We start from the raw sequence: 17,383 nt of genomic DNA on the forward strand, positions 1-17,383 counted from the left end.
TACACTGGCTTGTCTGGCTGTCATGTTTATATTTTCATTTACACTGAAATAATATAATTTCAGTAGTCCTCTATTAGAAATATATATATATATTTTTGCATGGCTCATTAGTAAACCCTTGTGGTTGAATACGTATCTATTGTAGGTCATGTGATACAACAATGACCAATGAGGAACCTCAAAGGATACCTTAGAACTTACAATAATGAACATCTTGTGAAACAGCTGTGATATTATTTAAGATTGGAATACATAAACTTTGTCAGGTTGGTATAAGTATCGGGAGACAGGTGTAGTAATGGGTAACAGGGGTTTTATTGACCCAAATTACAGCCTGCCATGTAAAGGCACGGGGACAAAGACCCAAACAAACACGGATACAAAACACAGGGTTGAAACCCAGACAAAAGAGCGAGGAGTACCTTGAATAAATGCCCGGGACGAGACCCGTAATACATACACTGGACGAAGATATAAAAGAATGTGATTGATAGACAAAAGGTTGTTTCACTTGCCCAGCTGTCCACCTCCTTCACAATTCCCTGTCAGAAGAAGCGTAGATTGATTTTGGTAAATATGCGCTTCACTCCGAAATGGCCAGCATGCATCTCGATCAGCACGGCCTCCTTCTCCTCCTTAGTAAAAATCACCCTCCTGTGTGGCTGGCCATCCTTAACCCGTAGGTACATGTGATTGCTTAACAAGTTGGAAGAGACGAGTTGTTGAACTACTCAGATCTAAATACATTTGCACTTCTATCTTTCTCTCTCTGTTTCTCTCTCCCCATTAACCTCTCTCTGTCTTCCACTCTCTTCACTCCTCTCTCACTCTCACTTTCATCCTATCTTTCTCACTTTCTCCACCCTCATTCTCTCGGTGTCTGTCTAGCAAAGACACCTAGATAAGAGCATATGGAATGACCATAATTGCTTACACCTATCTATTTGATTGATCAGGTTTAACTTATAGTTAGATACGTCAACATGACACGCATACAGTTGAAGTCGGAAGTTTACATACACTTAGGTTGGAGTTATTAAAACTAGTTTACATACACTGAGGTCGGAGTCATTACAACTAGTTTACATACACTGAGGTTAGAGTCATTAAAACTAGTTTACATACACTGAGGTTAGAGTCATTAAAACTAGTTTACATACACTGAGGTTGGAGTCATTATAACTAGTTTACATACACTGAGGTTGGAGTTATTAAAACTAGTTTACATACACTGAGTTTACATACACTGAGTCATTAAAACTAGTTGGAGTCATTAAAACTAGTTTACATACACTGAGGTTGGAGTCATTAAAACTAGTTTACATAAAACACATACACTGAGGTTGGAGTCATTAAAACTAGTTTAAAACTAGTTTACATACACTGAGGTTGAGAGTTTACATACACTGATTCAAAACTAGTTTACATACACTGAGGTTGGAGTCATTAAAACTAGTTTACATACACTGAGGTTGGAGTCATTAAAACTAGTTTACATACACTGAGGTTGGAGTCATTAAAACTAGTTTACATACACTGAGGTTGGAGTCATTAAAACTAGTTTACATACACTGAGGTTGGAGTCATTAAAACTAGTTTACATACACTGAGGTTGGAGTTATTAAAACTAGTTTACATACACTGAGGTTGGAGTCATTAAAACTAGTTTACATACACTGAGGTTGGAGAGTCATTAAAACTAGTTTACATACACTGAGGTTGGAGTCATTAAAACTAGTTTACATACACTGAGGTTGGAGTCATTAAAACTAGTTTACATACACTGAGGTTGGAGTCATTAAAACTAGTTTACATACACTGAGGTTGGAGTCATTAAAACTAGTTTACATACACTGAGGTTGGAGTCATTAAAACTAGTTTACATACACTGAGGTTGGAGTCATTAAAACTAGTTTACATACACTGAGGTTGGAGTCATTAAAACTAGTTTACATACACTGAGGTTGGAGTCATTAAAACTAGTTTACATACACTGAGGTTGGAGTCATTAAAACTAGTTTACATACACTGAGGTTTTACATTAAAACTAGTTTACATACACTGAGGTTGGAGTCATTAAAACTAGTTTACATACACTGAGGTTGGAGTCATTAAAACTAGTTTACATACACTGAGGTTGGAGTCATTAAAACTAGTTTACATACACTGAGGTTAGTTTACATACACTGAGTTCATTAAAACTAGTTTACATACACTGAGGTTGGAGTCATTAAAACTAGTTTACAGGTTACACTGAGGTTGGAGTCATTAAAACTAGTTTACATACACTGAGGTTGGAGTCATTAAAACTAGTTTACATACACTGTTTACATACACTGGTTGGAGTCATTAAAACTAGTTTACATACACTGAGGTTGGAGTCATTAAAACTAGTTTACATACACACTGAGGTTGGAGTCATTGTCATTAAAACTAGTTTACATACACTGAGGTTGGAGTCATTAAAACTAGTTTACATACACTGAGGTTGGAGTCATTAAAACTAGTTTACATACACTGAGGTTGGAGTCATTAAAACTTGTTTACATACACTGAGGTTGGAGTCATTAAAACTTGTTTTTCAACCGCTCCACAAATGTCTTGTTAACAAACTATAGTTTTGGCAAGTCGGTTAGGACATCTACTTCGTGCATGACACAAGTCATTTTTCCAACAATTGTTTACAGACAGATTATTTCACTTACAGTGCCTTGCGAAAGTATTCGGCCCCCTTGAACTTTGCGACCTTTTGCCACATTTCAGGCTTCAAACATAAAGATATAAAACTGTATTTTTTTGTGAAGAATCAACAACAAGTGGGACACAATCATGAAGTGGAACGACATTTATTGGATATTTCAAACTTTTTTAACATATCAAAAACAAAAAAATTGGGCGTGCAAATTATTCAGCCCCTATACTTTCAGTGCAGCAAACTCTCTCCAGATGTTCAGTGAGGATCTCTGAATGATCCAATGTTGACCTAAATGACTAATGATGATAAATACAATCCACCTGTGTGTAATCAAGTCTCCGTATAAATGCACCTGCACTGTGATAGTATCAGAGGTCCGTTAAAAGCGCAGAGAGCATCATGAAGAACAAGGAACACACCAGGCAGTTCCGAGATACTGTTGTGAAGAAGTTTAAAGCCGGATTTGGATACAAAAAGATTTCCCAAGCTTTAAACATCCCAAGGAGCACTGTGCAAGCGATAATATTGAAATGGAAGGAGTATCAGACCACTGCAAATCTACCAAGACCTGGTCGTCCCTCTAAACTTTCAGCTCATACAAGGAGAAGACTGTTCAGAGATGCAGCCAAGAGGCCCATGATCACTCTGGATGAACTGCAGAGATCTACAGCTGAGGTGGGAGACTCTGTCCATAGGACAACAATCAGTCGTATATTGCACAAATGTGGCCTTTATGGAAGAGTGGCAAGAAGAAAGCCATTTCTTACAGATATCCATAAAAAGTGTTGTTTAAAGTTTGCTACAAGCCACCTGGGAGACACACCAAACATGTGGAAGATGGTGCTCTGGTCAGATGAAACCAAAATTGAACTTTTTGGCAACAATGCAAAACGTTATGTTTGGCGTAAAAGCAACACAGCTCATCACCCTGAACACACCATCCCCACTGTCAAACATGGTGGTGGCAGCATCATGGTTTGGGCCTGCTTTTCTTCAGCAGGGACAGGGAAGATGGTTAAAATTGATGGGAAGATGGATGGAGCAAAATACAGGACCATTCTGGAAGAAAACCTGATGGAGTCTGCAAAAGACCTGAGACTGGGACGGAGATTTGTCTTCCAACAAGACAATGATCCAAAACATAAAGCAAAATCTACAATGGAATGGTTCAAAAATTAACATATCCAGGTGTTAGAATGGCCAAGTCAAAGTCCAGACCTGAATCCAATCGAGAATCTGTGGAAAGAACTGAAAACTGCTGTTCACAAATGCTCTCCATCCAACCTCACTGAGCTCAAGCTGTTATGCAAGGAGGAATGGGAAAAAATTCCAGTCTCTCGATGTGCAAAACTGATAGAGACATACCCCAAGCGACTTACAGCTGTAATCGCAGCAAAAGGTGGCGCTACAAAGTATTAACTTAAGGGGGCTGAATAATTTTGCACGCCCAATTTTTCAGTTTTTGATTTGTTAAAAAGTTTGAAATATCCAATAAATGTCGTTCCACTTCATGATTGTGTCCCACTTGTTGTTGATTCTTCACAAAAAAATACAGTTTTATATCTTTATGTTTGAAGCCTGAAATGTGGCAAAAGGTCGCAAAGTTCAAGGGGGCCGAATACTTTCGCAAGGCACTGTATAATTCACTGTATCACAATTCTAGTGGATCAGAAGTTTAGATACACTAAGTTGACTGTGGCTTTAAACAGCTTGGAAAATTCCAGAAAATGATGTCATGGCTTTAGAAGCTTCTGATAGGCTATTTGACATAATTTGAGTCAATTGGATGTGTACCTGTGGATGTATTTAAAGGCCTACCTTCTAACTCAGTGCCTCTTTGCTTGACATCAACACAAATCAGCCAAGACCTCAGAAAAAAATTGTAGACTTCCACAAGTCTAGTTCATCCTTGGGAGCAATTTCCAAATGCCTGAAAGTACCACGTTCATCTGTACAAGCAATAGTATGCAAGTATAAACACCATGGGACAACAAAGCTGCCAAATTCCTCAGGAAGGAGACGTGTTCTGTCTCCTATAGGTTAACATACTTTGGTGCGAAAAGTGCTAATCAATCCCAGAACAACATCAAAGGACGTTGTGAATATGCTGGAGGAAACAGGTACAAAAGTATCTATATCCACAGGAAAACAAGTCCTATATCGACATAACCTGAAAGGCAACTTAGCAAGGAAGAAGCCACTGCTCCAAAACCGTCATAAAAAAGCCAGACTACAGTTTGCAACTGCACATGGGGACAAGATCGTACTTTTTGGAGAAATGTCCTCTGGTCTGATGAAACAAAATAGAATTGTTTGGCCATAATGAGAATCGTTATTTTTGGAGGAAAAAGGGGGAGGCTAGCAAGCCGAAGAACACCATCCCAACCGTGAAGCACGGGGGTGGCAGCATCATGTTGTGGGGGTGCTTTACTGCAGGAGCGACTGATGCACTTCACAAAATAGATGACATCATGAGGAAAGAAAATTAGGTGGACATATTGAAGCAACATCTCAAAACATCAGTCAGGAAGTTAAAGCTTGGTCAGAAAAGGGTCTTCCAAATGGACAATGACCACAAGCATACTTCCAAAGTTGTGGTAAAATGGCTTAAGGACAACAAAATCAAGGTATTGGAGTGGCCATCACAAAGCCCTGACCTCAATCCTATAGAAAATATGTGAGCAGAACTGAAAAAGCGTGTGCGAGCAAGGAGGCCTACAAACCTGACTCTGTTACACCAGCTTCGTCAGGAGGAATGGGCAAAAACTCTGGAAGGCTACCCGAAACGTTTGACCCAAGTTAAACAATTTAAAAGCAATGCTACCAAATGCTAATTGGGTGTATGTACATTTCTGACCCACTGGGAATGTGATGAAATAAATTAAAGCTGAAATAAATAATTCTCTCTACTATTATTCTGATTTTTCACATTCTTAAAATAAAGTGATGATCCTATCTGACCTAAGACAGGGAGTTTTTACTCGGATTAAAAGTCAGGAATTATGAAAAACTGAGTTTAAATGTATTTGGCTAAGGTGTATGTAAACTTCTGACTTCAAATGTATATCTACCACCAGGGAACAGTAGTATCTATCTATCCAGGAGGGGGCCGTGATGTCCCAGTGTGCCCTGTCCTTACAGTAACATCTATCTCTCCAGCAGGGGGCAGTGATGTCTCAGTGTGACCTGGCCTTACAGTAGCATCTATCTGTCCAGCAGGGGGTAGTGATTTCCCAGTGTGACCTGGCCTTACAGTAGTACATCAACACATACAGTACTATACCATACTGGAACTATAAACCCTTCCAGGTTCCTAACCTGAACTAGAAGGTATGATCAGTGTTACACCCTAACTTAATAGGACACAAATATTGAAAATTAATTGTCTAAACCATGAGAAAATACCAACCATTATTGGCATCTAATTATGTAAAAAAAACACACAAAAAAACACTATAATTTAATCTATAAACTGTCACATAAGACATAGTCAAGGTTTGGCTTTGTTCCAAGATGTTAAATTGTGTAAAGCCAACAGTAGCAATTGTAGTCACAGACATATATAATAAATGCAATGAGCAGCGCGAATCAGCTGTGACTGCAGTGTCCATATAGATGAGGTATGTACTGTAATGTCCTTGTAGAGGTGGTCTGTAGTGTAATATCCTTGTAGAGGTATGTACTGTAGTGTCCATACAGAGGAGGTCTGTAATGTAGTGTCCTTGTAGAGGAGGTCTGTACAGTACTGTAGTGTCCTTATAGAGGAGGTCTGTAATGTAGTGTAGAGGAGGTCTTAGTGTGGAGGAGGTCTGTAAATGTAGTGTCCCTGTGGAGGTCTGTAGTGTTCTTATATACTGTAATGTAGTGTCCTTATAGAGGAGGTCTGTACAGTACTGTAGTGTCCTTATAGAGGAGGTCTGTACAGTACTGTAGTGTCCTTGTAGAGGAGGTCTGTACAGTACTGTAGTGTCCTTGTAGAGGAGGTCTCGACTGTACAGTCGTGGCCAAAAGTTTTGAGAATGACACAAATATACATTTTCACAAAGTCTGCTGCCTCAGTTTGTATGATGGCAATTTGCATGTACTCCAGAATGATATGAAGAGTGATCAGATCAATTGCAATTAATTATTTCAAAGTCCCTCTTTGCCATGCAAATGAACTGAATCCCCAAAAAACATTTCCACTGCATTTCATCCCCATCACAAAAGGACCAGCTGAGATCATGTCAGTGATTCTCTTGTTAACACAGGTATGAGTGTTGACAAGGGCAAGGCTGGAGATCACTCTGTCATGCTGATTGTGTTCGAACAACAGACTGGAAGCTTCAAAAGGAGGGTGGTGGTTGGAATCATTGTTCTTCCTCTGTCAACCATGGTTACCTGCAAGGAAACGCATGCCGTCATCATTGCTTTGCACAAAAAGGGCTTCACAGGCAAGGATATTGCTGCCAGTAAGATTGCACCTAAATCAACTATTTATCGGATCATCAAGAACTTCAAGGAGGGCGGTTCAATTGTTGTGAAGAAGGCTTCAGGGAGTCCAAGAAAGTCCAGCAAGCTCCAGGACTGTCTCCTAAAGTTTATTCAGCTGCGGAATTGGGGCACCACAAGATCAGAGCTTGCTCAGGAATGGCAGCAGGCAGGTGTGAGTGCATCTGCACGCACAGTGAGGCGAAGACTTTTGGAGGATGGCCTGGTGTCAAGAAGGGCAGCAAAGAAGCCACTTCTCTCCAGGAAAAACATCAGGGACAGACTGATATTCTGCAAAAGGTACAGGGATTGGATTGCTGAGGACTGGGGTAAAGTCATCTTCTCTGATGAATCCCCTTTCCGATTGTTTGTTTGGGGCATCCGGAAAAAAGCTTGTCCGGAGAAGATAAGGTGAGCGCTACCATCAGTCCTGTGTCATGCCAACAGTAAAGCATCTTGAGACCATTCATGTGTGGGATTGCTTCTCAGCCAAAGGAGTGGGCTCACTCAAAATTTAGCCTAAGTACACATCCATGGATAAAGAATGGTACCAACACATCCTCCGAGAGCAACTTCTCCCAACCATCCAGGAACAGTTTGGTACCGAACAATGCCTTTTCCAGCATGATGGAGCACCTTGCCATAAGGAAAAAGTGATAACTAAGTGACTTGGGGAATAAAACATCGATATTTTGGGTCAATGTCCAGGAAACTCCCCAGTCCTTAATCCCACTGAGAACGTGTGGTCAATCCTCAAGAGGCGTGTAGACAAACAAAAACCCACAAATTGTGACACACTCCAAGCATTGATTATGCAAGAATGGGCTGTCATCAGTCAGGATGTGGCCCAGAAGTTAATTGGCAGCATCCCAGTGCGGATTGCAGAGGCCTAGAAAAAGAATGGTCACTGCAAATATTGACTCCTTGCATCAACTTCATGTAATTGAATTCTAGTAAACACTTTTGAAATGCTTATAATTATCCTTCAGTATTCCATAGTAACATCTGACAAAAATATCTAAAGACACTGAAAAAGCAAACTTTGTGAAAATGTATATTTGTGTCATTCTCAAAACCTTTGGCCACGACCGGAGGTCTCTACTGTAGTGTCCTTATAGAGGAGGTCTGTACTGTAGTGTCCTTGTAGAGGAGGTCTATACTGTAGTGTCCTTGTAGAGGAGGTCTATACTGTAGTGTCCTTGTAGAGGAGGTCTATACTGTAGTGTCCTTGTAGAGGAGGTCTGTACTGTAGTGTCCTTATAGAGGAGGTCTGTACTGTAGTGTCCTTCTAGAGGAGGTCTATACTGTAGTGTCCTTGTAGAGGAGGTCTGTACTGTAGTGTCCTTATAGAGGAGGTCTGTACTGTAGTGCCCTTATAGTAGGTCTGTACTGTAGTGTTTTATAGAGGAGGTCTGTACTGTAGTGTGATTGTAGAGGAGGTCTGTACTGTAGTGTCCTTGTAGAGGAGGTCTGTACTTGACACTTGTAGAGGAGGTCTGTACTGTAGTGTTTTATAGAGGAGGTCTGTACTGTAGTGTTTTATAGAGGAGGTCTGTACTGTAGTGTGATTGTAGAGGAGGTCTGTACTGTAGTGTCCTTGTAGAGGAGGTCTGTACTGTACGACACTTGTAGAGGAGGTCTGTACTGTAGTGTCCTTATAGAGGAGGTCTGTGCTGTAGTGTCCTTATAGAGGAGGTCTGTACTGTAGTGTCGTTGTAGAGGAGGTCTGTACTGTAGTGTCCTTATAGAGGAGGTCTGTACTGTAGTGTCATTGTAGAGGAGGTCTGTACTGTAGTGTCCTTGTAGAGGAGGTCTGTACTGTAGTGTCCTTATAGAGGAGGTCTGTGCTGTAGTGTCCTTATAGAGGAGGTCTGTACTGTAGTGTCGTTGTAGAGGAGGTCTGTACTGTAGTGTCCTTATAGAGGAGGTCTGTACTGTAGTGTCATTGTAGAGGAGGTCTGTACTGTAGTGTCCTTGTAGAGGAGGTCTGTACTGTAGTGTCCTTATAGAGGAGGTCTGTGCTGTAGTGTCCTTATAGAGGAGGTCTGTACTGTAGTGTCCTTATAGAGGAGGTCTGTACTGTAGTGTGATTGTAGAGGAGGTCTGTACTGTAGGACACTTGTAGAGGAGGTCTGTACTGTAGTGTCGTTGTAGAGGAGGTCTGTACTGTAGTGTCCTTATAGAGGAGGTCTGTACTGTAGTGTGATTGTAGAGGAGGTCTGTACTGTAGGACACTTGTAGAGGAGGTCTGTACTGTAGTGTCGTTGTAGAGGAGGTCTGTACTGTAGGACACTTGTAGAGGAGGTCTGTACTGTAGTGTCCTTATAGAGGAGGTCTGTGCTGTAGTGTCCTTATAGAGGAGGTCTGTACTGTAGTGTCGTTGTAGAGGAGGTCTGTACTGTAGTGTCCTTATAGAGGAGGTCTGTACTGTAGTGTCATTGTAGAGGAGGTCTGTACTGTAGTGTCCTTGTAGAGGAGGTCTGTACTGTAGGACACTTGTAGAGGAGGTCTGTGCTGTAGTGTCCTTATAGAGGAGGTCTGTACTGTAGTGTCCTTATAGAGGAGGTCTGTACTGTAGTGTCGTTGTAGAGGACCCAGCAGAGCGTGAGAACACACAGGTAGGGGTTCTTTCAGACACACCTATGGCAGGGAGGAAGAGACGTTAGCAAACGTACTTTCATCGAGCTAAAAATGGATAATACCCTTAACACAATTTAGATTAGTTTTAACTTTTTGGGGACTGTGGGGCAGTATTGAGTAGCTTGGATAATAACTTCTTGACGCACCCATCCCGTTAGCGGGATCATTTTCGTCAACATCCATTGAATTGCAGAGCACCAAATTCAAATTAAATTACTAAAAATATTTTATTTTCATTAAATCACAAGTGCAATATAGCAAAACACAGCTTAGCTTGTTGTTAATCCACCTGGCGTGTCAGATTTCAAAAAAGCTTTTTGGCGACAACATACCAAGCGTTTATGTAAGGACATCTCTCTCAGCAGACGAAACATTACAAACAGCTAGCAGCAAAGTAGATTGTTCCCGAAAGTCAGAAAAGCAATAAAATGAATTGCCTACCTTTGATGATCTTTGGATGTTTGCACTCACGAGACTCCCAGTTACACAATAAATGTTCCTTTTATTCCATAAAGATTATTTTTATATCCAAAATACCTCCATTTGGTTGGCGCGTTATGTTCAGAAATCCACAGGCTCGAGCGGTCACGACCAGGCAGACGAAAATTCCAAATAGTATCCGTAAAGTTCGTAGAAACATGTCAAACGTTTTTTATATTCAATCCTCAGGTTGTTTTTACAATATCTAATCGATAATATTTCAACCGGACTGTATCTTCTTCAATAGGAGAGAGAGAGAAAATGTCTACTCCACTCTGTTGGCGCATGCAAAATGCTGCTGGCACCCAGCTATGCACTGGCGCGACGTGATCTTTCTCGCTCATTTTACAAAATAAAATCCTGAAACTATGTCTAAAGACTGTTCACACCACGGGGAAGCCATAGGAAAATAAATCTGGTTGATGTCCCTTTAAATGGAATGAAGGCATGCATTGGAACAGAGAGCTTGCAGGAAAAACAGCACTTCTTAGTTGGATTTTCCTCAGGTTATCGCTTGCAATATCAGTTCTGTTATACTCACAGACAATATTTTGACAGTTTTGGAAACTTTAGAGTTTTTTCCTATCCTAATCTAACGGTTATATGCATATTCTATATTCTGGGCCTGAGAAATAGGCAGTTTCATTTGGGTACGTTTTTCATCCAAACATCAAAATACTGCCCCCTACACTCAACAAGATAAGGTGCCCAGGGTAAACTGCCTGCTTCTCAGGCCCAAAAGCTAGAATATGTATAACATTAGTAGATGTGGATAGAAAATATTCTGAAGTTTCTAAAACTGTTTGAATGATGTATGTGTGTATAACAGAACTCATATGGCAGGCAAAAACCTGAGAAAAAAAACAACCAGGAAGTGGGACATCTGAGGTTTGTAGTTTTTCAAGTAATTGCCTATTGAATATACAGTGTCTATGGGGTCATATTGCACTTCCTAAGGCTTCCACTAGATGTCAACCATCTTTAGAACCTTTTTTCAGGCTTCTACTGTGAAGGGGGAGAGATTGAGAGCTGTTTCAGCCAGGTGTCTGGCAGAGTGCCATGAGCTCAGTCTCGTGCACGTCCGTGAGAGTTAGCTGCATTCCATTGATTTCTAAAGACAAAGGAATTGTCCGGTTTAAACATTATTGAAGATTTATGACAAAACATCCTAAAGATTAATTTAATACATCGTTTGACATGTTTCTACGACCTGTTATATAACTTTTTGGACTTTTCTTTTTAATTTTCGTCTGGACTTGCCCGCGCCTCGTGAGTTTGGATTTGTGAACTAAACGCATGAACAAAAAGGAGGTATTTGGACATAAATGATTGACTTTATCGAACAAAACAAACATTTATTGTGGAACTGGGATTCCTGGGAGTGCATTCTGATCAAGATCATCAAAGGTAAGTGAATATTTATAATGCTATTTCTGACTTTCGTGACACCTCTCCTTTTTTGGAAAATGGCTGTATGTTTTTTTGTGGCTAGTTGCTGACCTAACATAATCTCAAGGTGTGCTTTCGCCGTAAAGCCTTTTTGAAATCTGACACAGCAGTTCCATTAAGGAGAAGATTATCTATATTTCCCTGCATAACACTTGTATCATTTATCAATGTTTATTATGAGTATTTCTGTAACTTGATGTGGCTCTCTGTACTTTCACCGGATGTTTGTTTGAGACAATGCATTTCTGAACATAACACACCAATTTCAAATCAAATCAAATGTATTTATATAGCCCTTTGTACATCAGCTGATATCTCAAAGTGCTGTACAGAAACCCAGCCTAAAACCCCAAACAGCAAGCAATGCAGGTGTTATTTCTTACATTAGTACCCCAGGTCATCTTAGGTTTCATTACATACAGTCGAGAAGAACTACTGAATATAAGATCAGCGTCAACTCACCATCAGTACGACCAAGAATATGTTTTTCGCGACGCGGATCCTGTGTTCTGCCTTACAAACAGGACAACGGAGTGGATCCCATGCAGCGACCCAAAAAAACGACTCCGAAAAAGAGGGAAACGGGGCGGTCTTCTGGTCAGACTCTGGAGACGGGCACACCGTGCACCACTCCCTAGCATTCTTCTTGCCAATGTCCAGTCTCTTGACAACAAGGTTGATGAAATCCGAGCAAGGGTAGCATTCCAGAGGGACATCAGAGACTGTAACGTTCTTTGCTTCACGGAAACATGGCTCACTGGAGAGACGCTATCCGAGGCGGTGCAGCCAGCGGGTTTCTCCACGCATCGCGCAGACAGAGACAAACATCTTTCTGATAAGAAGAGGGGCGGGGGCGTATGCCTTATGGCTAACGTGACATGGTGTGATGAAAGAAACATACAGGAACTCAAATCCTTCTGTTCACCTGATTTAGAATTCCTCACAATCAAATGTAGGCCGCATTATCTACCAAGAGAATTCTCTTTGATTATAATCACAGCCGTATATATCCCCCCCAAGCAGACACATCGATGGCTCTGAAAAAACTTTAACTCTCTGCAAACTGGAAACCATATATCCGGAGGCTGCATTCATTGTAGCTGGGGATTTTAACAAGGCTAATCTGAAAACAAGACTCCCTAAATTTTATCAGCATATCGATTGCGCAACCAGGGGTGGAAAGACCTTGGATCATTGTTACTCTAACTTCCGCGACGCATATAAGGCCCTGCCCCGCCCCCCTTTCGGAAAAGCTGACCACGACTCCATTTTGTTGATCCCTGCCTACAGACAGAAACTAAAACAAGAGGCTCCCACGCTGAGGTCTGTCCAACGCTGGTCTGACCAAGCTGACTCCACACTCCAAGACTGCTTCCATCACGTGGACTGGGAGATGTTTCGTATTGCGTCAGATAACAATATTGACGAATACGCTGATTCGGTGTGCGAGTTCATTAGAACGTGCGTTGAAGATGTCGTTCCCATAGCAACGATTAAAACATTCCCTAACCAGAAACCGTGGATTGATGGCAGCATTCGCGTGAAACTGAAAGCGCGAACCACTGCTTTTAATCAGGGCAAGGTGTCTGGTAACATGACCGAATACAAACAGTGCAGCTATTCCCTCCGCAAGGCTATCAAACAAGCTAAGCGTCAATACAGAGACAAAGTAGAATCTCAATTCAACGGCTCAGACACAAGAGGCATGTGGCAGGGTCTACAGTCAATCACGGACTACAGGAAGAAATCCAGCCCAGTCACGGACCAGGATGTCTTGCTCCCAGGCAGACTAAATAACTTTTTGCCCGCTTTGAGGACAATACAGTGCCACTGACACGGCCTGCAACGAAAACATGCGGTCTCTCCTTCACTGCAGCCGAGGTGAGTAAGACATTTAAACGTGTTAACCCTCGCAAGGCTGCAGGCCCAGACGGCATCCCCAGCCGCGCCCTCAGAGCATGCGCAGACCAGCTGGCCGGTGTGTTTACGGACATATTCAATCAATCCCTATACCAGTCTGCTGTTCCCACATGCCTCAAGAGGGCCACCATTGTTCCTGTTCCCAAGAAAGCGAAGGTAACTGAGCTAAACGACTACCGCCCCGTAGCACTCACTTCCGTCATCATGAAGTGCTTTGAGAGACTAGTCAAGGACCATATCACATCCACCCTACCTGACACCCTAGACCCACTCCAATTTGCTTACCGCCCAAATAGGTCCACAGACGATGCAATCTCAACCACACTGCACACTGCCCTAACCCATCTGGACAAGAGGAATACCTATGTGAGAATGCTGTTCATCGACTACAGCTCGGCATTCAACACCATAGTACCCTCCAAGCTCGTCAACAAGCTCGAGACCCTGGGTCTCAACCCCGACCTGTGCAACTGGGTACTGGACTTCCTGACGGGCCGCCCCCAGGTGGTGAGGGTAGGCAACAACATCTCCTCCCCGCTGATCCTCAACACTGGGGCCCCACAAGGGTGCGTTCTGAGCCCTCTCCTGTACTCCCTGTTCACCCACGACTGCGTGGCCACGCACGCCTCCAACTCAATCATCAAGTTTGCGGACGACACAGCAGTGGTAGGCTTGATTACCAACAACGACGAGACGGCCTACAGGGAGGAGGTGAGGGCCCTCGGAGTGTGGTGTCAGGAAAATAACCTCACACTCAACGTCAACAAAACTAAGGAGATGATTGTGGACTTCAGGAAACAGCAGAGGGAACACCCCTATCCACATCGATGGAACAGTAGTGGAGAGGGTAGCAAGTTTTAAGTTCCTCGGCATACACATCACAGACAAACTGAATTGGTCCACTCACACAGACAGCATCGTGAAGAAGGCGCAGCAGCGCCTCTTCAACCTCAGGAGGCTGAAGAAATTCGGCTTGTCACCAAAAGCACTCACAAACTTCTACAGATGCACAATCGAGAGCATCCTGGCGGGCTGTATCACCGCCTGGTACGGCAACTGCTCCGCCCTCAACCGTAAGGCTCTCCAGAGGGTAGTGAGGTCTGCACAACGCATCACCGGGGGCAAACTACCTGCCCTCCAGGACACCTACACCACCCGATGTTACAGGAAGGCCATAAAGATCATCAAGGACATCAACCACCCGAGCCACTGCCTGTTCACCCCGCTATCATCCAGAAGGCGAGGTCAGTACAGGTGCATCAAAGCTGGGACCGAGAGACTGAAAAACAGCTTCTATCTCAAGGCAATCAGACTGTTAAACAGCCACCACTAACATTGAGTGGCTGCTGCCAACACACTGACACTGACACTGACTCAACTCCAGCCACTTTAATAATGGGAACTGATGGGAAATGATGTAAATATATCACTAGCCACTTTAAACAATGCTACCTTATATAATGTTACTTACCCTACATTATTCATCTCATATGCATACGTATATACTGTACTCTATATCATCGACTGCATCCTTATGTAATACATGTATCACTAGCCACTTTAACTATGCCACTTTGTTTACATACTCATCTCATATGTATATACTGTACTCGATACCATCTACTGTATCTTGCCTATGCTGCTCTGTACCATCACTCATTCATATATCCTTATGTACATATTCTTTATCCCCTTACACTGTGTATAAGACAGTAGTTTTGGAATTGTTAGTTAGATTACTTGTTGGTTATTACTGCACTGTCGGAACTAGAAGCACAAGCATTTCGCTACACTCGCATTAACATCTGCTAACCATGTGTATGTGACAAATAAAATTTGATTTGATTTGATTTGATTTGAGAAGCACGGTGGCTAGGAAAAACTCCCTGGAAAGGCCAAAACCTAGGAAGAAACCTAGAGAGGAACCAGGCTATGTGGGGTGGCCAGTCCTCTTCTGGCTGTGCCGGGTGGAGATTATAACAGAACATGGCCAAGATGTTCAAATGTTCATAAATGACCAGCATGGTCCAATAATAATAAGGCAGAACAGTTGAAACTGGAGCCGCAGCACGGCCAGGTGGACTGGGGACAGCAAGGAGTCATCATGTCAGGTAGTCCTGAGGCATGGTCCTAGGGCTCAGGTCCTCCGAGAGAGAGAATGAAAGAGAGAAAGAGAGAATTAGAGAGAGCACACTTAAATTCACACAGGACACCGAATAGGCCAGGAGAAGTAATCCAGATATAACAAACTGACCCGACACATAAACTACTTCAGCATAAATACTGGAGGCTGAGACAGGAGGGGTCAGGAGACACTGTGGCCCCATCCGAGGACACCCCCGGACAGGGCCAAACAGGAAGGATATAACCCCACCCACTTTGCCAAAGCACAGCCCCCACACCACTAGAGGGATATCTTCAACCACCAACTTACCATCCTGAGACAAGGCTGAGTATAGCCCACAAATGAGGTTATTGGACATAAATATTAACTTTATCGAACAAAACACACATTTATTGTGTGACATGAAGTCCTGTGAGTGCCATCTGATGAAGATCATCAAAGGTTAGTGATTAATTTAATCGCTATTTCTGACTTTTGTGAGGGCTCTCCTTGGCTGGAAAATGGCTTTATGATTTTTTGTGACTAGGTGCTGACCTAACATAATCGTTTGGTGTGCTTTCGCCGCAAAGCCTATTTGAAATCGGACACTGTGGCTGGATTTACAAGAAGTTTATCTTTAAAATGGTGTAAAATACTTGTATGTTTGAGGAATCTTAATTATGGGATTTATTTATATTTTTTATATGGCGCCCTGCAATTTCACTGACTTTTGGTAAGGTGGGACGCTACCGTCCCACATATCCCAGAGGTTTTTAATGAAGCAATGTTCCATCATTCCTACCTGGTGGATCATCTCAATGTTTCTGATGTATGGTCATTTCTGTTAGCCCTTAGATTGGTTGTTAGCCCTTGGTTTGGCTGTTAGCCCTTAGTTTGGTTGTTAGCCCTTGGTTTGGTTGTTAGCCCTTAGTTTGGGTGTTAGCCCTTAGTTTGGGTGTTAGCCCTTAGTTAGGTTGTTAGCCATTAGGTCGGTAGTTAGCCCTTAGTTTGGTTGTTAACCCTTAGTTTGGTTGTTAGCTCTTAGTTTGGTTGTTACCCAGTAGTTTGGTTGTTAGCCCTTAGTTTGGTTGTTAGCCCTTAGTTTGGTTGTTAGCCCTTAGTTTGGTTGTTAGCTCTTAGTTTGGTTGTTAGCCTGTACTTTGGTTGTTAGCCCTTAGTTTGGTTGTTAGCTCTTAGTTTGGTTGTTAGCCCTTAGTTTGGTAGTTAGCTCTTAGTTTGGTTGTTAGCCTGTAGTTTGGTTGTTAGCCCTTAGTTTGGTTGTTACCCCGTAGTTTAGTTGTTAGCCCTTAGTTTGGTTGTTAGCTCTTAGTTTGGTTGTTACCCCGTAGGTTAGTTGTTAGCCCATAGTTTGGTTGTTAGCTCTTAGTTTGGTTGTTAGCCTGTACTTTGGTTGTTAGCCCTTAGTTTGGTTGTTAGCTCTTAGTTTGGTTGTTAGCCCTTGGTTTGGCTGTTAGCCCTTAGTTTGGTTGTTAGCCCTTGGTTTGGTTGTTAGCCCTTAGTTTGGGTGTTAGCCCTTAGTTAGGTTGTTAGCCATTAGGTCGGTAGTTAGCCCTTAGTTTGGTTGTTAACCCTTAGTTTGGTTGTTAGCTCTTAGTTTGGTTGTT

This window comes from Oncorhynchus tshawytscha, linkage group LG13 (assembly GCF_018296145.1).
Source record: "Oncorhynchus tshawytscha isolate Ot180627B linkage group LG13, Otsh_v2.0, whole genome shotgun sequence".
Classification (NCBI taxonomy): domain Eukaryota; kingdom Metazoa; phylum Chordata; class Actinopteri; order Salmoniformes; family Salmonidae; genus Oncorhynchus; species Oncorhynchus tshawytscha.